This window comes from Rattus norvegicus, chromosome 17 (assembly GCF_021556685.1).
Source record: "Rattus norvegicus strain SHRSP/BbbUtx chromosome 17, alternate assembly SHRSP_T2T, whole genome shotgun sequence".
NCBI classification, from domain to species: domain Eukaryota; kingdom Metazoa; phylum Chordata; class Mammalia; order Rodentia; family Muridae; genus Rattus; species Rattus norvegicus.
In genome coordinates, this window is record NC_141550.1 from 8,565,001 (window position 1) to 8,587,752 (window position 22,752).

The 22,752-nt window shown below is 46.3% G+C and overlaps 2 long non-coding RNA genes across 3 annotated transcripts in view; both read right to left on the reverse strand.

Moving 5' to 3' along the window:
* The window catches only part of LOC147999974 (uncharacterized), a 93,814-nt gene that overhangs the window by 31,049 nt on the left and 40,013 nt on the right, over positions 1 to 22,752 (reverse strand). The gene's annotated exons all lie outside the window — the stretch shown is intronic.
* LOC120097948 (uncharacterized) overlaps positions 1 to 22,752 on the reverse strand; it is a 40,734-nt gene that overhangs the window by 2,217 nt on the left and 15,765 nt on the right. The window contains exon 3 of one of the 2 annotated variants that reach the window (XR_015641450.1): positions 14,611 to 15,444. The exons of the other annotated variant lie outside the window; for it this stretch is intronic. This is a non-coding gene — a long non-coding RNA (uncharacterized LOC120097948). Of the gene's footprint in view, positions 1 to 14,610; positions 15,445 to 22,752 lie in introns of those variants that run through there. 2 annotated transcript variants of the gene reach the window in all.

Below are 22,752 nucleotides of genomic sequence, written 5' to 3' on the forward strand. Positions count from 1 at the left end.
AGCTAGGCTCTGTCTCCTTAGGATTCCACAACCTCCCCAAAGAGGACTGTGTGTTCAAAATGACACTGTAGAAAATATTGGTTATTCAAATGAGGGTATCAATTTGAAAAAGAGGAAACGTTTAGCTGAGCATATGGTTTTAGAAATCTGAAGCCATGGAGGCTCAACCTGATGCCTCTAGGCTTCTAGCAGGCAGTATATCCTGGTAGGGGTGCAGGACAGTGGGAACTCACCACCCCATAGCATGTGGGAAGTGAAGTCGAAGAAGAAGGTGTAGGCGACCCAGTATTCCCACTGAGGATCAAACTCTGGCGACCTAACTTTCTCTAACCACACTCCACTGCTTACAGGTTCTGCGTTCGATAGAGGACACTGTTCACATGATAAAAAAAAAAAAAAAAAAAAAAGCAGCCAGGCACACGCTGGGAGAAGACACAGTGGACATGCCTTACCCATGAGGAAAATGCACCAAGATCCTCATTAGATGCCAGAACAATAACGTGTTACGTTTTCCTACACACACACACACACACACACACACACGGAGACACACACATACATACACACACATACACACATACATACATACACACACATACACACACGGAGACACACACATACACACACACATACACACATACACGGAGATACACACATACATACACACACATACACACATACATACATACATACACACATACATACACACATACACACATGGAGACACACACATACACACATACACATGGAGACACACACATACACACACACATACACACATACATACATACATACACACATACATACACACATACACACACATGGAGACACACATACACACATACACATGGAGACACACACATACATACACACATACACACATACATACATACATACACACATACACACACATGGAGACACATACACACACACGGAGACACACACATACATACACACACATACACACACATACATACATACATACATACACACACATACATACACACATACACACACATGGAGACACACACAGAGACACACACACACGTACACACACATGTACACACATGGGTGACATTTATAAATGAGGCACAGCAAAAGATTAACAATGCTAACAATCAAATGAGGCAATTAACTAGACAATTAGAACAACCCATTAGAACGGAGTTACGCACATAAGGCCTCCCCCTTCAAAACATACTACTGCAGGGCATATCTTAGCAACTTCCGCACACTGTCAGACTGGGCAGAAACATCCCAGCATCAAAACTGCCAACTCATCCTGTGTCGGGCCTCTGGATGCAAAGGGCCCAGCAGAAACCTTCCCAGACACTTGTCAGTGTACTAATCCATAGACCGTGTGAAGTGATGTCACTGCCTGAGAAGTCGTGTGCCACTGGGCCTTTTACTGCCTCCAAACAAAATGAGATGATACGGCACGGAGGGAAGATGGCTGAGTAGCTTCCTGGATGGTACTTTGCTCACACAGTGCTCTGAGAGATGACTGAACTCACACCACTAATGGGGCCCTGATCTTGCCCATCCTCAGGGCTGAGTCCAAAGAGAATAGTGAGAACACCAGACGTAGACCTAGACCTTCCCCAGCCACAGCTACCTGACGCTGGGCTTCTCTGAAACACAATTAGGATAGCAACATTCATCCTGGCCATCTGTTACCGAGACACGGTATGCAAACGGCTTCAGGCACACCAAGGGATACATAAGTAATTTGCTGCCAGAAATGTTAGCACCGCCATCTTCCTCCTCTTTCTGTCCCTTCTCCCCCTTATCCCTTTTCTCTAATCTCCTTGTGTGGCTTTTCTGGAAGAGACACAGTCAAACATCTGTGCACTCCGGAAAGGGCTCAGGAGTCCTTGGCTCTACCTAAATTTAGTCGAGTTTACCCCCAGGGTTTCCTGGGGTGACTTAGGTAGCAAGAAAGAGGGGTTACTTACAGAGCCATGCACAACTCAAAGGTGGGTACAGCAGAGGAAAGTCAGAGAAAACTATGACGGCCACAAGAACAAAGTCAGAGTTTTAAAAATTATTTATTATGTATACAGTGTTCTGCCTGCATGCACACCAGAAGAGGGCGCTGGATCTCATTACAGATGGTTGTGAGCCACCATGTGGTTGCTGGAAATTGAACTCAGGACCTCTGGAAGAGCAGTCAGTGCTCTTAACCGCTGAGCCATCTCTCCAGCCGTCATCCTGATTTCTTATACCACCCAGGACCGCCTGCCCAGGATTGGCACCGCCCCCCAGTGGGCGGGGCCTCCCACATCAATCATCAGTCATAGCAGACTTTCCTACAGGCGGTCTGATGGAGGCGTCTTCTCAATCAAGGTTCCTTCTTCCCCAGATGACTCTCGCTTGTGTCGAGTTGACAAAACTGACCAATCAGTATCATTCCCAACACCCTCAACCCCAAAAGATAGATCTATATAAGGGTCGCAGGGTCACAAAAAACCAACCTCCAAAGACTTCCCATTGGCCAAGCAGATACAATTTGAACACCAAACCACACAATGACAATCTATACAATAAATATACGTGGGTCAATACTGACATAATAAAACGAATACATGGGTGAGTGAGGTAGAGAGATGGCTCTTCCTTACAGAATAATTGCAATTGCTCCAATATAAAGGAACAAGGTAAATATAACCCGATGCTGGCCCGACGGTGACCACTGTGGACAACCTCTGCAGACAACCTCCACAAAACCCAGACTAGAGAAATGCTTAGAAACAGTGGGCTTTGCAATCTCAAAATGGCTCCTCCAAGGCATTTCTTAATTCCCAATGGAAACTTTTAGTAGAGAAAGCTGTCAAGACCACAGGAGTGGTCCATACCTGTTAAATGCTACAAGTAATGAGACTAACGGGTGGATGGGTGAGAAGGCCCAGTACAAAGAGGGAATCTGTGCCCCCCACAAAGTTCAATCTTGATCTAATTATGAGAAAACAGGCACAGAATAACCCTTCTAATGTGTCAAGTTCACAAAAGCCAAGTAAGGAATTAAGGTAGATAGGAGGGGACTAAGAATAGCAAAATTGTCCACTGACTTTCCCACAATGAGTGGGAGAAAGCCTGTGGGGACAGAATAAAGGATGCTGTTAAGTTCATGGTGTTGGGGTGAGGGTCATAGCTCTTAGAATGGTACTATGGGGGATGAAAGAAAGAGAGACAGCGTCTCAGTGCCAACTCTAGAAAGTTCTTATAAGTCTAAGTTGCTCATTTTAATTGTGTGTGTGTGTGTGTGTGTGTGCGTGTGTGTGTACACATGAATGCAGTACCAGCAGTGGCCAGAAGAGGGCACTGCATCCTCTGGAGTTGGAGTTACAGCTACAGACAAGACTGGCTGGTCAGTGAAACCCTGCTACGGTAACAAGCACTTGCTATCGAATTTAGCTTTCTACTCAGATCAAACTCAGATCTTCATGCTTGTGTGACAAACACAGCACTGCCTGAGCTATCTGCCCCAGCCCTGGGTTGGATTCTTGATGAATACTGGAATGGTTAAGGCTTTTGACTGTGGGGATGGGATATGTTTTGTATTGAGAGATGGGCATGAATCTTGGGCAGGAGGTTTCGGACATATTTAAATGTGTGTCCCAAAGGTTCACGTGTTGGAAGATTGGTTCCCAGAGACAACATAGACAGCGAAGGGCTTTTAAGAGGTAGCACCCACAGGGAAACCCCTGGGTCACTTGGGGAAGAGGAGCTAGGAAGAGACTGTAAGACTCAGAGTGTCCCTCTGGCATCCAGTTTTGAGCTGTGACCTATTTCTCTCACATAGGCTGCTGCCATGAGGTAATGCGGTAAAGAGGGGCCCTGACCAGAGATAAGACAATGACAGTGTGATGCCCTGGGGCCTCTTGTCTGCTGAAACAAGCTTGTCCTTGGGTACTGACTACAGTGACAGAAAATTGATGCCATCACCAGTTGGTAACACAGGTATAGAGGCAACTCACTGCTTTTGTATTAATAATAAAAACCAAAACACTTTATATTGATAACAAGCATAAAATCACAGGCGCTGAGCTGATATCAACCCTCTATAGTCTTTTGTCTACTTCCCTGTCAAAAATCCCAAGATGTCACTTGCTGTGTTCTGCCTGGGCCTCTCCTACTCTAACAGGCAGGCCCCTCATAGCCATGCATTCACGACCCGCCTACCCTATGGCGGCTTCTTCCTTCCTCTTCCGGCTTCACATGGTCCCTGCCAGAGACCCCAAGCCCGGACTCAAAGCCCCGCCTACCTCTCTTCTGCCCAGTTACAGGCTGTACAGGCTGTAGGCATCTTATTATTAACCAATCAGAGACTAATTTGGGGGCGGGGCAAGGTTTACATCACCAAAGCTGGAGTACATGAGGATTTGTTCATCTCGGGGCCAGCGGATCTCTGGGTACAGAATTTAGTGTCTGAGTACAAGCAGCACCAGAACAAGCCCCCCACAACACACAAGATAATAAATCTGAATTGCCTTCCTCACAGTGTGCGCCAAACTTGAAATGGGTCCGAGATCTAAGTGTAAGTCTAAAAACAGTACAGCCCTTGAAAGAAACTTGAAACACACATCTCTATGACCTTTGACTGGGTAATAGTTTCTTTTTTTTTTTTTTTCAATATAACTCTAGTAGACACACACACACACACACACACACACACACACACACACACGAATAAACTGGTCACCGCCAAAATGTTTAACTCATACTTCAAAGAATATTATCAAGGAACTGAAGGGATAAATCACAGATTTGGGGACCAAGTTTGCAAATCATTTGTCTGAAGAGGGACATGTTTAGAACACACAAGGAGCTATGGCCACTCAATAATAAAATAATAAATAACCCGATTTTTAAAAGCAAAAGATCTAAATAAACATCTCCAGAGAAGACTGACCTATGGCCAACACACAAATATGAGAAGATGTTAGCTACAATTAGCTACAGAGAAAAGCAACCACAAGCCCCAGGGAGCTTCTTAGTCCCACTGAGATGAACACAGTGATAAAAGGCAGACACGAGGCGTCTGAGGAGGATGTAGGCACAGTGGAACCTGCATATATTACTGGTGGAATGTGAGTGGAGCCCCTGTGTGAACAATTCAGAAGATGCTAAGAAACTTAAACACAAAATTACCATATAACCCAAAATTCTACTCCTAGGTACAGCCTAGGAAAAATAAAAATACACTCGTGATTTGCTCATGAATATTCATGGTAGCAAAAAAAAAAAAAGAGGTAGGGAACCATATAAACGTGTATAGCTATGACTCCATAAGCAAAATGTAGCTTATCTGTACTGCGGAATAGTACACAGCCATAAAAAGGAACAAGGGACTGTTATATGCATTTTATCCCATGACCATAAAAGAGTATGCTAAATAAAAGAAACTAGATGCAGAGTGAGTCATAACTTGGGACTCCGTTCACATGGCATGGGCATGTTCAGAATAAGAATCCGCAGGGGAAGGGAGTCGCTTAGTGGTTCCCAGAGGCTCCACAAGAGAGCAGCGGGGAGTGACTGCTCATAGGTCTGAAGCTTCTTTGGGGCCAGAGAGAAAGGCTCTAGCGTCAGATAGCTGTGAAAGCTTCATGGCCTTACAAATGCACTGAAAGCCATGGATTTGTACATGATTTTGAAAGTGGTAAAATTTATGGTATATGAACTCTATCTGAATAATAAAATGAAAACCGTATACCAGTATTTGCCATAAAAACACATGTAAAAGTGCTTTAAAGCATTAGCAAATGGAGCACAATGCTATATAAAAAAAAAGGCTATTAAGGCCATGTGAGGTTTACATGAATATCTACATAATTTACAGTATCAACAGAATACACGCTAGCAACTGTGTAATCATCTTACTGGATTCATATTGACAGGATTCAATGCCAGTTGACATGGAAAAAAAAGAAACAAACTATACAACACACTTGGAAAGAAAAGAAACAAGCCAATATTGTCACAGTTTCCAGTCAGGAATCTGGGTGTGGCTTCCATGGTGGCGGAGGCTCAGACGTCATGGTAGCGGTGAGCGGACGTTGCTATCCATCTCCTCTGAAGAGTAAAGTAGCAATGACTGCCCTTCTCTCCATGTCGCCAGCTGGGTTTAGTTCCTTGTAAGCCACTGAGCTCAGGATCTCTCTGGTCCATGGACTGTCCACGGGAGCCCGGTCCCGTTTTTGCAGTGTGGCCGGCTCACAATGCAGAGTCTGGCTTCCTATGTAGCAAGCCAGCAGGAGAGACCACGTCCCACCGTAGAAGTCCCGATGTTTTGATAGATTGAGTTTTGATTTGATATTGATACCCCATCGCCTTCGCTGTATTCCATTCACTGAGGCAGGATAGGAAGTCCATCACGGGTAGGGAAGGAAAGGGCTCACACGGAAGCATGAAAGACAGCAAGTTAGATCTTCGTGAACTACCTTACTGACTGCTACCACCACGGGCACACGCAGAAAAACCACGGTTCGTGGCACTGATGTTAGGTTTAATAGCTGACAAGTGAAAGCCTTTCTCTCTGAGGCAGAGAACAATAAAAAATGTAAACCCTCACCAGCTCCAGTTTGGAGGGACCTCACAGTGCCGCAAACAATAAGACACGAAGGCCAGCAAGCAGAATGTGAACTGTGTGTCTGCTCTGAGGATGCAACTGTGTATGTGGCAAATTCTAACGAATGCACCCCCCAAAACCACTCTCTACTCCTAGTACTAAGAAGGGAGACTTTCCATCGCAGAATAAAAACAAAACGCAAAAATCTGTTACACTGCTATGTCCTGATATCGAGCAACTAAAGATGACCCTTAAAACAGGGCACTTTATGTTCTGTGTATTTACCACAGTAAACACTGAGTGGGACAGAAAAATACAATTTACAGCAACATAAAACCCAAAATACCTAGCAAAAGATGGTGGAAGGCCTCTAAACAGAAGATTAGACCATAATGGTGTCAGAGACTAAAGAAGCCTTAGGCAGGCAGAGAGCTCTACCGTGTAAATGTACTGTAAGACCTGGGTGCAGTGGTGTGAATGCAAAAGGCCATAGACTCCTGTTTGAGTGCTTGGCCCCCAGGGAGTGTCGTTATCAGGAGGTGTGGCCTTTTTGGAGGAAGTGTGTCCTGGGGGGGGTGCTTTGAGGTCTCTATGTGTACGTTACACCAGTGTGGCACGCAGTCTCTTTCTGCTGCTTGTGAATCAAGATGTGGAACTCCCAGCACCTTCTCCAACACTGTCTGCCTGGACGCTGCCATGCTTCTCACCATGGTGACAATGGACTAAACCTCTGGACCTGTAAGCCAGCCCCAGTTAAATGCTGTCCTTTATAAGAGTTGCCTTGGTCAAGGTGTTTCTTCACAGCAATAAAACCCTAAGACGCTATTCCCTTCAAACCGACCCAATGACAATGACAACACTAGCAAGCTCTTTTGTGCAAACTGGCGAACTGATTTTACTCTCTGAACATTCAAAGGATGTGAGCAGTCCAGAAACAAGTATAAAGACCAAATAGGCAATGCGTCCATGTTCACAAACACACACAGTACATATCCATCCATGTTCACAAATACACACAGTACATATCCATCCATGTTCACAAACACACACAGTACATATCCATCCATGTTCACAAACACACACAGTACATATTCCATCCATGTTCACAAACACACACAGTACATTTCCATCCATGTTCACAAACACACACAGTACATTTCCATCCATGTTCAAACACACAGTAGGTATTCCATCCATGTTCATAAGCACACAAAGTACATATCCATCCATGTTCAAACACACACAGTACATATTCCATCCATGTTCAAACACACACAGTACATTTCCATCCATGTTCACGAACACACACAGTACATATTCCATCCATGTTCATAAACACACAGTACATATTCCATCCATGTTCACAAACACACAGTACATATTCCATCCATGTTCAAATGCACATTGGGTATTCCATCCATGTTCAAACACACAGTACATATCCATCCATGTTCAAACACATATTAGGTATTCCATCCATGTTCCCAAACACACACAGTACATATTCCATCCATGTCCACAAACACACATAACACATATCCATCCATGTTCACAGGCACACACATTAGGCATTCCATACATGTTCACAAACACACACAGTAAACATTCCATCCAGTTTCAGTTCTGGGGAATCCAATGGCCTCTTCTGGCCTCTCTAGGTACTGCATGTATGTGGTGTGCAGACATACATGTAGGCAAAACTTACCCATATAAAAATTTTTTTATAAATGTTTAAAAAATGAGGAGGCCACTATCACTTTGATACCAAAGCCAGACAGAAACATCACAGGAAAAGAGAAGTACAGGTCGGTCTCCGTGGTGAACACGGACACACAGCATGCTTAACAAATGCAAACAAAGCACATGCACTAACACAGCAGAAAGAGGGTTCAAAATAACCAAGTGCAGTGGCCCCTGGCATGCAGACTTGATTCACGCATGCAAGCCAACAGATGCGATGCGTTGCACTAAGGAATACAACCCAAGACGCACCTGGCCACTCACTTGATGCAGAAGAAGCACTTTGTCCTTCTTCTGGAGTTTTCTCTAATCTAGATATGGGAGGAAACTTCCTCTCCATAAAAAAAGCTGTTCACGACAGAGCCGGAGGCTAGCACCAGGGTCAGTGGAGAAGACCACTTGAACTCCGAGGGCAAGCACATGACAAGAAAGCTGCCCACGCCTCTTCTGTCCACTGTATCATGAATGTGCTATTGGGAGCAATCGGATGAAAAAAAAAAGAAAGAACTGGAAGGCATGTCGATGGGGAAGGAAGAAACGAAATTGTCCCTATTTATAGACACCAAGACCCCAAAGATGCACAAAAGTATGAGAATAAGTGAATTCAGCAAGGCTCTGTGTTCTAGGAAATCAAAATCTTCAAGTAAGTTCCATCTCTGTTCATCAGAACTACCTAAAGGAAACAGGATAGCACAGGGGAAGGAGTTGGGGGAGGCCGTCTACTTTCTAAAGCTTCAAAACCAAGTAGAACAATAAAGGTAGCCATGAAAGCCAAAGAGCTACACACTGGGAACTGTGCATTTCTGATAGAAGAAACTAAAGAATGCCTTTGTAGAAAGAAAGAAACCCTATGCTCATATGTTACAACGTTGTTTAAATATCCACACAGCCAAAAGCAACATATACATTCACAGGGGTACCTTCCAAACTTACTTTGATATTTCTTCATAGGAATAGCAACAAAAATTCTGGACCATAAAAGGCCGCGAGCAGCCAAAACAATATTGAGAAACAAAAACAACATTGGAGGCCCCACATATTCTGGTTTCAAGGTGTACTAAAGAGATGGCAATCTTCGGCCCAGCCATCAACAGCACGCATGGCTGACACAATCCAGCCACAGATGGCAGGACACCAGACTCCAGAGATAACCCAAACTAATTTTTGACACCCAAACTGGTGATACCCAAAAGGCACAGTATGGGATGTCTTTTCTTCTCCATAAGGGGTGATGGGGAGAGGGGGGCCCACATGTGAAAGAATCAAAGCAGACTCTTCAGATAAAACACACACACACACACACACACACACACACACACACACACACACACCGAAGACCCAAGTAAAAAGTTCAGCATCACTAATCATCATGAAGATGAGAAATCAGAGCCATGAGGAGATGACACCTTATGTTGGATAGGGAGGCTCTCATAGCAGAGGGGTAGTAAGTAGTGTTGGCAGAGGCTCAGAGGGAAAGGAACCCTCATCTACTCTTGGTGGGGACAAGCATTGGAACGGCTGCTATAGGGAACACTGGGAGAGGTTCCTAAGGGCAGTAATGGTGGTGCAGGAATGAAATTAACCATCCTGTGTTTACTGCAATATTACAATAAGCAGGGAATGGAAAAAAAGCTAAATATCTATCAATAAATGACTGGATAATGAGACTGTGATGTCATCTGTGATGTGTGTATGTGTGTGTGTGTGTGTGTGAGAGAGAGAGAGAGAAGAAGAAGGAAGAAGAAGAAGAAGGAGGAGGAGGAGGAGGAGGAGGAGGAGGAGGAAGAGAAGGGAAGGGAAGGGAAGGGAAGGGAAGGGAAGGAAGAGAAGAGAAGAGAAGAGAAGAGAAGAGAAGAGAAGAGAAGAGAAGAGAAGAGAAGAGAAGAGAAGAGAAGAGAAAGGATTATTCCACCTTTAAGAGGAGACTCCAGGGCTAGGGGGATGGCTCAATGGGCATGGTGCTTATCATGTAAGCACAATGACCAGAACTTGGCCACACCCATGTAAAAGGGCCAGCTGTGACAACACGTGCCTGTAATACCAGCATTGAAAGATGGGGACAGGAGGAACCCTGGGGACTCACTGGCCAGCGAGCATGGCAAACCAGTAAGCTCCAGTTTTGTTTTGTTTTCTTTTTTTTTTTTTCGGAGCTGGGGACCGAACCCAGGGCCTTGCGCTTGCTAGGCAAGCGCTCTACCGCTGAGCTAAATCCCCAAGCCCAAGCTCCAGTTTTCAACGGCAGACCCTATCTCAAAAGATAAGGTAAAGGGCAGGGCCAGACAACACACGACATCCGCCTTGGAGCTCCGTGAGCCCATGAAACGTCCACCAAGTTAGATCTGGAGGACATTGTAGGAGCTGAAGTAAGGCGAGCCCCATGCATGACCCCACTTCCTTTTCATTCAAAACAAGGACATAATGTCATGTGAAACTTGGTACCTTTCTGGCTTATAATAACTCTTTACCATGAATAAACATATCAAGCTATCACGTGGTCTACCCTAAGTATTTATTACTGTACTAAAGATGCAACACTGCTAACACGTTTAGAGAATGGTACTACCTGGTTTGAAGATTTTAAAGCTCTACTAACCAGGATGGTTCAGCACTGCTGTGAAGACCATCGAACACAGGAGCAGACCAGAATGCAGGATCCAGAAGTACACTCACACGGACAAGTTTTGGTAAAGGAGACAAACCAACGCATTTGGTAGAACAAAGCCTTATTTTAAAGGGAACACTAATAGGACACTTTTAATAGTGCTGAAATGACTTGTGTAGATACAAGAGAAATGCAACTGAAGGCTCACAATGGCAGAAGTAAAAATAGTTGCTGGCTGCCTGCATGTGAGGGAAAAAGCTCAAGGCAACTTCCGGTGGCCAAGGTAACTTCCAGTGGATGAGGCAACTTCCGGTGGCCGAGGTAACTTCCAGTGGATGAGGCAACTTCCGGTGGCCGAGGTAACTTCCAGTGGATGAGGCAACTTCCGGTGGCCGAGGTAACTTCCAGTGGATGAGGAAACTTCCGGTGGCCGAGGTAACTTCCAGTGGATGAGGCAACTTCCGGTGGCCGAGGTAACTTCCAGTGGATGAGGCAACTTCCGGTGGCCGAGGTAACTTCCAGTGGATGAGGCAACTTCCGGTGGCCAAGGTAACTTCTGGTGACCGAGGCAACTTCCAGTGGCCGAGGTAACTTCTGGTGACCGAGGCAGCTTCCGGTGGTCAATGACCTGCTTGTGTTTGGTGGTGGGGTTAGTACTGGGTGTATGTTTTCCTCAAGATTCACCAAGTTTCACACTTAAAGAGTATACATGTTGATAAACTTGACCTAAAATTTGAAAGTAAAAAGCCCTCATGCTGGCCGCCTCGTGGAGACAAGGTGGGAGCACGGGTGCAAAGAAGCAGCTGGAACTGTGTCAGAGAAGAGCTGACACGATGTGGGCTGAAGTGTAGTCTGAGTAAGATTTGAAATAGTTGTCCCTTCTAGGACATCTTCTCTAAGGTGACATTGTTAGTCTTCTCCTACATACTCCTTCTGGGTATGCCATTGGCCGCATTGCAATATCTGCATCAAAACATGGCTGAGTGTCCTGTGCCAAGTCATTAACAACCTTTTCCTCTGAGAGGTGGTTTTCAATAAGATGACCTCCTGCCTCTGTCCTAAGCTGCTTTCTTCTATGTGCTACTTATATCTACATCGGCCTCTATGTCCTGGATGTTTTTATGAGAACTTGGTATAGAGGAAATATCACTTATTCCTAATTCTAAATAGAACACTACCTGCTAAGCTGCAGGTACTTACAAAATGCCTTCTTTCTTTTTGGTTTAAGAAAAAAAGCCATGAGGTAAAATACTGCACAGAGAGGACTGTGCGTGCAGATTTGCTTAGCTGGGAAGCACTGACAGAGTCCACAAGATCTTAGACAATATAAGTCTGCCTTCATTAGAATACTCGAACATCCAAGTTTCAAATGAAATTCAGGCTAGTGGAGGGTCAGTTCAACTTTGTGTTTAAAAAGAGTACTTCTAAATAAGATCTTAAGGAAAAGACTTCTGCAGGAGAAAAGCTAACAAAAGTGGATGTCAGCAGTACTCCACAGAGCAAAGTCCCAAAGCAACAGAGGAAGACTAGCACAGATACATTCCATGCCACTGACAATAGATCAGGTTTCTAAATGTAGGGAAATTGTGCTCAGAAAAGGAGGTGGTTCTTTGCTCACGTCTAAGCACAAACCATTGTTGGAGTTCACGAAGTGTCCTTGTGATGGATACTGGGTGAGCTGCCCATCTTGTGGTCTAATGGGAGCAGACCGCTGTCCCCAGAGACCAAGCCTCAGAGCATCAGCACTGTACACACCCCTTGGGGGTGGGGCATTCTGTGGAACACCAAGCTAAAGGGAGTGATGGGTCTCAGGGAAGGGGCTACCAGCCTCCAGGAAGACAGGGAATGAGCAAACATACAGACAACTCCTTTCTATCCAAAGCCACTGCCCACCCGCAGTCCCCGGGGACATAGAGAATTCAACGGCAACAACACTAGAAGCTGGACAATTGGTAACAGACAAAACAGATCTGTAAAACTAAGTCCCAAACCAACAGTAATGGAAGCTAACAAATCAGGGGTCAGCACCTGCAACCTCTCTGCTGTGTGCATCTACAAGGAAGAGGGTTGTCGTAGACTGCTGAAGACTGCCACCACCCTCCTCCCTAAGGCACGGAGAGTAGGTTCTGGAGAATCAGAAAAAAAGATTTGGGATCAGAAAGACTATGAGTAACATAGCATACTGTTGTGGAATTAACCGTGTTATGTTCCTTCCCACAATATATCAAAGAGCTAACCCTGAATAGGATTATAGATGGAGATAGGGCCTTCAAAGGGGTGGTCAAGATGAAAGGATGCTATGAAGAAGCGGCCCTCTGAGATAAAGTTTATCTCCTTATAGGACAAAGTAACCACAGAAGTGAGGGATCTGTCTACGTGGGCACGGAGCAAGGTCATAGTGGGACACAGTGACAGAATGTGGTGTCTCCAAAGCAGCAAGAGAGGCCTCACCTCAGACCACTCACACTGGAGCCTCCGTCCTGGACTCCCAGCCACCAGAATGTGAAGAGATCTCAATTTCCAGACAGCTGAGGAGGGAATCTAAGAACATGAGCTAGATTGAGAAGGTCTTAGGAGAGAGGCCTTCCTCCTAGGAATTGGTAGAACAAAACCTGTAAAATATAATCTTGGAGTGAATTTGATTCTCCTGAGTGTTTGGTGTTGAATTAGTGACAGACATAAATAATCTAAACAGTGATGAAAAAAAGTCTACCTCCTGGGAGGAACTATGGGTCAGGAAAGGACGTCACTATAGCTCCACTGGGAAGGGTTTGGAAGATCAACACAATGTAACTGCAGACCTTCAGGCTGACCCGATAGATGAATGCTGGAGGGTCTGGGAATGACATGGGAAGCAGGTGTTGACAGGCGGAGAAGAGCAGCAGCTAATTCTAACTCTGTCTTCCCTAGTGAGACGTCAACAGACAGTGTGAAGGCAAGAAGCTCAAATAGAGGCACATGTGTGTTATGAATACAGGTTGTGGGGGCGGTATTTAAAAGGCTGAATTACTAAAATAGATACCTCTGGGAAGCCAGAAGGGGAAAAAGGCAGATGTGCAATGTGAGTGTGTGTGTGTGTGTGTGTGTGTGTGTGTGTGTGTGTGTGTGTGAGAGAGAGAGAGAGAGAGAGACAGAGAGAGACAGAGACAGAAAGACAGAGACAGAGAGAGGAGAGAGACAAAGACACACACACACACACACACAGAGAGAGAGAGAGAGAGAGAGAGAGAGAGAGAGAGAGAGAGAGAGATCACTTTTTGAACTTTTAGGCTCTTTAGGTATAAAGAATAACTTCTATTTTTCAAATAAAGCCCAACATAAAATCGCTGAGAGAAAGGAGAAGTGTGACTTGTTGCTGTGATAAAAGCAATTTTAAGAAAGGAAGGGCATGTATTGGTTCATAGCTCAAGGGTCATTCATCTTGGCTTTGGGGGTGAGGGGAACCTGAATTTGGGTGGTCAGAGCCTGAACTGGCTGGTCACTTGCATTCACAAGCAGAAAGCAGAAAACAACGAATGCTTAAGTTCAGCTGACTAGATCCCAGCCCAGGGAATGGTGCTACCCACAGTGGGAGGTCTTCCCTGGACAGTTAATCTAACCAAAATCTTTGCAATGCCCAGCAGCTCATCTCCCACATCATTCTAGATTTTATCACATTGACTGCTGAGTTGTCACGATTTGAGACCAATCACGGAAGTCATTTTTAAAGGTTAAAAATTACAGCTGTTTGTTGGGTACTTTGAGGGTGGTTGCATGGCTGGAGGGAGACCAGCATGCCACTGAGACTCACTGTGGTGCAGCTTAAAAGCTGCTTCAACCCAAGTTTTACCTCATCACAATGGTCTTTGATTCTTCCTTTTCTTTTTCAACTTGAACAACCTATTTCTCAATTTCCCCATTATTTAAAATCTTGAGAGACTGATCTCACCCCGTGACAAGATCAACGTGTTTGTCACCTGAGCAGGCCCTTAGGTGTGACTTGTTCACATTGATCAGATCACCCACTGTGACTTCGTTAACACAGTTCCTCAGAAAGTCACGAGCAGGCTTTGCAGTCACACTGTGGCATTTGCAGCCACAGTATGTCCCTGAGGATCTGTTTCTGGGGATGCCATCCATGAACATGAAGATGCCAATGGGCCTGAGCCCACTGTTCATGTTACGCCTGCTTCAGACTCGTGATGTAGTGGGGATGTACTCCATGGTGGCTTTGTCCCTCTACCCAGGTCCTGTTGGTGACCATCTATGGGTCAGTGCTGAGGTACACAAAGGCCATTGTAGATGCTGTCACCCCAAGTAGAGACCTGCACTTGGCTTTTCATCTTTAGTCTAGTAGCCTTTCCTTCCACACCACGAGCGATGGTAGCCCAACCTCTTTGTATGACTGTGCTGGTCTCTTTCTGATGAAACACGCCATCAAGTTTGAAAGTACCATCAGCCTACAAGGCAAAACTTGTATCTTCCCATGTTAACAGAGACGTTGAAAATACAGGTTTGAGTCGCTTCTTGGTTGCCACGAACTGTTCATTTGCTTCTAAAAAAAAAACCAAAAACCGGGGTTGGGGATTTAGCTCAGTGGTAGAGCGCTTGCCTAGGAAGCGCAAGGCCCTGGGTTCGGTCCCCAGCTCCGAAAAATAGAACAAAAAAAAAAAAAAAAAAAAAACCTTCTTTTTCTGTGAACCTCGTTGTTACTCAATCTGCACATAATTCCCCACTGGGCTTCTTTTGAAACTTGATCTTTAGAGGTTACTTAAAAACTCAGGGAATTAATGCATTTTGAACCAATGATGTGCCCGACTATTCTAACGGCCTCGTGGAAAGGAGATCCACTTGTGGGCAGGAATGAATGCAGTCATAACACCAGAACCATCAACTACAGTGACCAACAAGTCCAGTGAGCTGCCTGCTCCCATGAACCTTGAGAGACAGTACAGTGGTGCCCATGGTATGGACAAAGGAGGTAAAGTTGTCTGCCTAGGGTTACCCTGCAGAGCTAAGCTACAGGCTCATCTGATTTCAGAGTCTGAGGATGTCTACAGTCCAGTTCCCAGTGACGGTCAAGGACAGGTTGGTCACTGCGAATCACATGTATCCTGATACTCTGGTAACACAAACTCACATCCTAGCACATGGCCCCAAAGGTAGGAGGAGCTAAATGTCTTCTTATTTCACACCTATTCTGTTCCCAGTGTCTAGGAAGGTCCCCGGCACAAAACGGGTACTCAGTCAATGGTGGCTGTGTGAAGTATGAATAGATAGGCATGTGTCTTCCCACTGGACCATGAGCTCTTCAAAGGCCCACACCAGGCTTGACCTTCCAGGACCAACTCATGCTGTCACTCAGAGGACACAGGTGCCAGCGCTGGGTTTTCGGCAAGGTATGCCCCTCTCCGAGGTCAAACTTCCCACCAGTGTCAGCCCAGTCACATGGGAGAAAGTCTATGAACCCCGGAAAACATTCTGCCACCCTGAGGAGTTCATTCATCTACTTCCCAACACTGTTGTATGCCATACGGACCTTTACTGTCTCCACAGATGATGAGAAAAGGCCCAGAGGGGTTAAAAAGCTATTTGAGGGCAACACAGCAGAGTCAGGATTTTAACCCAAACAGATCACTGAGCTCTTGTGGCCAGTAAGCAATCTTTACCTGTGTGTGTGTGTGTGTGTGTGTGTGTGTGTGTGTGTGTGTGTGTGTGTGTCACCCTGCCCCCAGCTCTCAACTCCTTCCTAGTCCCTGGCTCTTGGGGTCCCTCTGCAACGCTGTTGGGTTTGCTACAATGGAGATGGTCTGCTCTTGTTATTCCAGCTACTCGATGCAGAGCCAGCCTTCTGAGCTCCATCCCCAGCACTGGATACACACCACAGGTTCTTCAGAGCGCAAGCAGGCACGTCCCCTGGCTCTGTCCAGACATGAGCTCAAACGCACTATCTGTATGACTTTAGATCAGTCGTTTAACCTTCCTTGGCTTTAAGACCGGGATAATAAGGCCATCTTTCCCACATCCAAGGGCTCGGCTGAGCTTATGTTATTTTTCCAAACCTGTGCTGCTGCCAGACTCTGGTGAGTAGATACGGCCATGCATGCCCTGCAGAGTAGGCGTGGTACTAAGGAAGCCACGCCCCCTACACGCACACACCAAGAGCCTGTCTGCGTTGCTCCCCCAGGCTTGCTTCTATAGCAGCCTTTTCACCTCACTGTAAGCCCTCAAGCCCTCAAGCCTTTAGGAGATACCTGCTTGTTCCCAGCTAAGCCCTAAACTCAAGGGCAGCTCCATTCAGTCACTGTTCCCCGGACTACTTGACCGCTGAAAAGGGGAGCCATGAACGAGGCTCTGTGTGACAGTGGCTCAACCCCTGCCACCCAATCACCTTTCTCTGCTGTCTATCCTGCTGGTTCCCAGTGGGCCTCACCCGTCTGTCAGGAGTGACAACAGCTCCTGGGCATCCCCCGCCCACGCTCACTCTGCCCTCTTTCCGGAGCTCGCCCGAGCTCGGATCTTAATTAGCCTGGCAAAGCTCAGTCATCACAGGGAAGTCCTTGAAGTTGGAGATTTCCACAAAGCTAAACCACTAAATCCCAGGGCCGCCAGCCTGTCTTCATAGCTTCTCCAGTCTGCCAGAAATCCCGCCCACTCCCACACGGAAACCGCAGACCTGCGGTTCAGTGTCACCCCATCTCGGGCCACCTTATCAAGGCGGGTCCAGCCATCCTTTATCTGCCTGCCTCTCTAAGTGCTTCCATCACCCTGATAGGCCTCATAAAAGCTGGCAAAAGACACAGATGCCTCGTTTTGACATCACTGACTTCAAAGGCCTCGAATTAGGTGGGGCCGGTCTGGCTGCTGTGGCTGAGTTCAGAGCAATGTTTGGTGCTCCTGGGGCGACCCTGTTGGCCTGGGGATCAGTGTGGGAGCCCTCAAGCTTATCAATAAATACACAGAAATGGTTATGAGCACGGGCTCTGGAGCCAAGCGGCCCCAGTTTATGTCCTAGTCCGACACTTGGTAAAGGGGCCAATTGATCACAGCTTCCAACTTCTGGCCATCCAGAGAACCATCAGGGCTTAGCCTCCAGATCCCTCTCCTACAGTGGCAGAAAGTCTGTCCCAAGAGGGACTATTTAACAGACTCAGGGCTCTGTCAGGAAGATGAGAAGGTTCTAGAGTTGGAAATTCTGACTGAATAGCCATACACATATTTTCATGCAAATGGGCTTAATCCCACCGAATGGTGTGTTTAAGATGGCGGAAACAGTAAGCTTACATTAGGGGTAACTTATCTCTGTGCTCTTTTGAAGTCAGAGCCCATCCTTGCCTTAAATGAAATGTCAAGAGTAAGGAGGGAAGACATTCGGCCCTTCCCCAGGCTTTGGCTGAAATGAAGCACAAGCCAAGAGCTGCTCACCCCCTGACAGCCCCAGTCCAGTCCTGCGACACATGGGCCCCTTATCTAGGTGTTTAATACCCTGGGCACAGGCAGGAGTGCCCCCAAAGGTGTCTGCCACACTCATTGTCCTGTCTCACGGAAGCCCCAGAGTCCAGTTTTGCCTGAATCATGACTACAGGGTGCAGCTCCTTAAGACCATTCTCCCCTCCCTCTAACGGCATCCCTGGACAAAGCTGTAGTTGCAGATACGTGGAGAAGGAGGCGGGAGGAGGATTAAGTCACCCTCAGCTTTTCACCTCAGTTTCACAGAGTAGAATTAAGGTGCCTTTTGGGCTCACTTTCGGGAGATGAAAATATTTGCTTGTTTCTACAGCCCTTACGATCCTGGATGAAAAGCCCACCTTGGTTGTAATTTACTGTGATCTGAGGTAAGGCCTCCTTCAGCCCAGGAAGCCCCCCATACACACACAAATTGCTCAGATTTTAGGCAAGAGGTTCCACAGTCACCCTAGGGGAAAAGGTGGGACCCCTGTCCCAACAGAAACTGAATTCATTAAACCAGAATTATCCCCTGTTGGCAACAGTGGCCCCACTGAGTTACCGTAGCAAGTTCCCTGTCAGCGTTTCTGTATAAGCCACAGTTTGCTAGAGATCAGCTCACAGCCCTAGAAAGGTCTGCTCTTGGCTAAAGTTTGGCCTATTCCAAATCTCAGCCCAGGAATAGGTACTGAAAAGAAAAAAGAAAGCCAGGGGACACCACCACCAAGCCTCTCAGGACAAGGGTGCCTGCCACCAAGGCCTTTTAAGGAGCGCTCTGCCATCCTCCTTAAGCACATCGATTTAGGACACTACAGTTGTCAAAATTCAAATTTGTGTGTGTGTGTGTGTGTGTGTGTGTGTGTGTGTGTGTGTAAGCTAAAAGGTATTTGCTGCTTTGAGAACTCAGAAAAGGCCTGAATTGAGCATGTGTGATTTGAAGCCTTCCCCTCCCCCAGTAAACAGCAAAAGGAGCAGAGACACTAAGCCAGGCCGGGACCAGGACTCCTGTTGCGGACACCTAGCATCTGTTGGAGCAGTGGCTCTGCCTCCTGCCACACAGGGAATACTCTGAGAGCCAGGCCCAGGGACATAGCCATGTGTAACACAGGCAGCCGGTGGGAACAGGGCACCATCTAGCAAACAAAACTAGGCCCTTCTGCACGCTGTGTAAAGTGATTATATAAACGATATCATATAACTATTATATTCATACACTTATAGTATACAAATATAACAATTTTTACAATTACACGAATAGATAACCACTATACAGAACATTAGGAGAGAATCAAGCGAGCTTGTGTCTAAGCAGCGGGGCGGGGCACTCTTTGAATCATAAAAAAAAAAAAGTCCTTAAAAGAAAAGGGTGGCAATACTTTAAATTTTAACTAGTCCTGGACTTTTAAGAAGCCATTCTTTGTTCACACACAAGATTATACAAGGGATGGGAGAGAAATACTTGCCACATGTACATCAAAGGCTTTGGATTCCGCTGTGGTAAAAGATCTGTGCAAAAAAAATAATCACAAAGGAAAAGAAATAGACAAGAGGTATAGAGCGGTGGTTTAAAATGAGCAGACGGACATTGTCAGCTATGAAAACATGCAGACTACCACTGGGGGCCGGGGAAAAGGCAGCTTAGTGGCATTGAAAGAAATGAACCTCCTCACTCTGTTGAAGGTGTGGGACAAAGAGAGCTCCCACTGATGGCCGAGGAGTGACAAAAATGTGGCTAGTGGCATCTATTAAAATCCCAGGGTGGCTGGGGAGGGTGGGGACTGTGGAGCAGCAGAGTGAGCTCTGTGGACCCCAAGTCGTTGTAGATGCCTGAACTGCTTGAAATGCAGCTTAGGAAGGCTTGAGAGGCTGGGCTGGACTCAGTGCCTCATGAGGATGGTGTTTCGGTGGGCATCGGCCTGGTCTGGAAAACCACATGGCTGGTCCTGAAGTACTGTGAGGAAACTAGGTAACTAACTTATGTCTGATGTAGTGTCCAAGAGTTCAACTCCAGCCTACCAGCCACGCAACAGGATCGAGCCCCAACTACCCAGCAGAGGACACGGTGGCTTTTTTTTTTTTTTTTTTTTTTCTGGGTAGCCATGGAAGGCAAGCGAGAGCTCAAAAAAACTCTGGGCAAGGTCAGGTCCAATCCTCCCCCTTCCTTGCTCAGAGGGGGCCAAAAGCAGGCATATTTCCTTACAATCTTGTCACAAGACAAGCCTCCTCCAAAGAGGACACCGGCTGGTAAGAGGGCCTTACGGAAGATCTTGCAGCCCTTAGAAGCTCAGACTGCCAAGATCGAGACCCTGCGGGGACAACAGAGTCTGGTGGAGGTTCTTCCACACCTGTGACTGTAGCGTGCCCACCCCTCCTCCCCACCCTAGCCTCCCACTTCTCCTCCCCCTCCCCTGGTGCTGCACCAAGTACGTCTGCTCTTGATCTGATTACAGATCGAAGAGAGCACAGCCTCAGTGCTGAAAAGACTTGGACGGAGACACACCCCGATGCGCCAAATATAGCGAGCCTTGAAGATACGAACAGTGCAAAGCCATGATTAGTCAAGAGGCCAGAAAAAGATGAAAGCCCAGGCCTCGAAGCAGAGGCTCGGAAAAGGAAGCCTGATTATGGGCAGCAACACAACAAGTGCCAAGGTAAAGTGGAAAGAGGAACTCTAAGGTCCTGTCAAAAATCAGCTTTAACATCCCAGGGGGGGGAGCCAAGGCAGGCAGTGAGGTGTGGCTTCAGTGCTCTGGGTTAGTGCTGAGAGCAGCTGACAGGGGTCAGCCAAGAGGAGCTGACCGGTTGGTCTGATAGCGACCAAAGGGGACTGCTGCCCATGGCAGCCGGCAATTAGAGAAATCACTCAGCAGACTTTTCTCTGGGAGAATGAAGCTTGATTCACTGGGGCTGGTACTCCCTGTGGGCAGGGAAAAGCTCTGAACTCTTTTAACTCTTAGGGGCCGGCAAAAAAGAGGAGGAAAGAAAATTCATGCTCGAGCGTGTGCACATGCACGCATGCGCACACACACACAAACTGAGAGGGTGAATTAAAAGACAGACTCTAGTAACTTCATGTATACAAATACATATGTACATACATGCATGCATACATACATACAGATTTGGTGGATGGAACAAAGCTCCAACAGCTTTATTTTTCCTTCCATAGCCTGTATATCTCAGCAAAATCTTTCAAGCAGTATAAAATTACAATGCGACTATGTTTCAATTTTCTTCTAGTGAGCAATTATGAGAAAACAGTGGATTTCCAATATATTTACAAGAAAATAGCATTACATAGTACAGGTTAAGGAAAAACAAAACAAATTATTCCCAAGAGCCCACGTGCATTAGTAACTAGGTGACTCGTTACAGATTAACAAAGCATGAGCAAGCAAGTTTCTCTTATTGGCAGGTGGCAGTCTGCGGTTACAAAGATAGGGTTAATTATTTTATCACTTATCTTTAAAAGTAACCTTACAAGAATCTTAAAAGCATCAGGAGTCTAAACTTTTAAATAAAAATCAGTCATACCTATTTCAAATCCCCAATTCCATATCTATTCACTAGCAATGCTTATTAAATCCTATCCGGAAGCTGAGGGCAAAAGTGGGGATACGAAATCAGTCATCACCAGTCCCACCTCAGTGACAGTCACAGCAGCCAGGCTGTCGCTGTTCTTGTTCCCTGACCGTAAAGGTCCTAGCTTAACTCCTAAGAGTGGGCCTTTCTGAACTCCACGTTGTTCCCTAAGATTTTCTACATCAGAGCCAGTAGCAGAAACATCCTAACCTAACTTCACCAACAATTTACTTTCCCAAATGTTTTCTAAGGGTGGCGATCAGATTGAATCACTAATCTGCTCCAGCAGCAACGCCTGAACCAGATCTAGCATTGTCATTCTGAGTGCCAGAGATACGGCCCAGGGAGGGGCTGGAAGCCCCGTAGAGTTTTCAGACAATTCGTAGATTAGGAGGGATGGGAAGGCAGCAGGTAGAGCTGAACTCCATAACAGCATGACGTCCTCCGCCCGTGCCTGTGTAAGGCAAAGCCATGCTAACCTTTGGGACACATTCCACGAGTTCTAAAACCGTTGGCCATTCCTCCTGCCCGGCTCTTGGCAGAGGCCAGAGTCAGAGGCCATCTCGGAGCCTCCGAAGTACATAGGGAAAATGGCGGCTTTAACTGAAAATGTTCCGGGCTCCTACCGGACCGTGTGCCCAGCAAGGAGGGCATCTTGCTTATGCTCCTCTTTTTCTCACTGTAAAGTTAGCTGCTTGTTTGGGAACCCAAAACTTACAGGGAAGCATGGGTAAGAAGGCGGAGTCTAAGCCCGGATTTCACTGCACAGCAGTTTCCAATGCTCAATTCTCCCCACAGGGTTTTATTCCTATTTACGTATAATGAAGTGAAATTC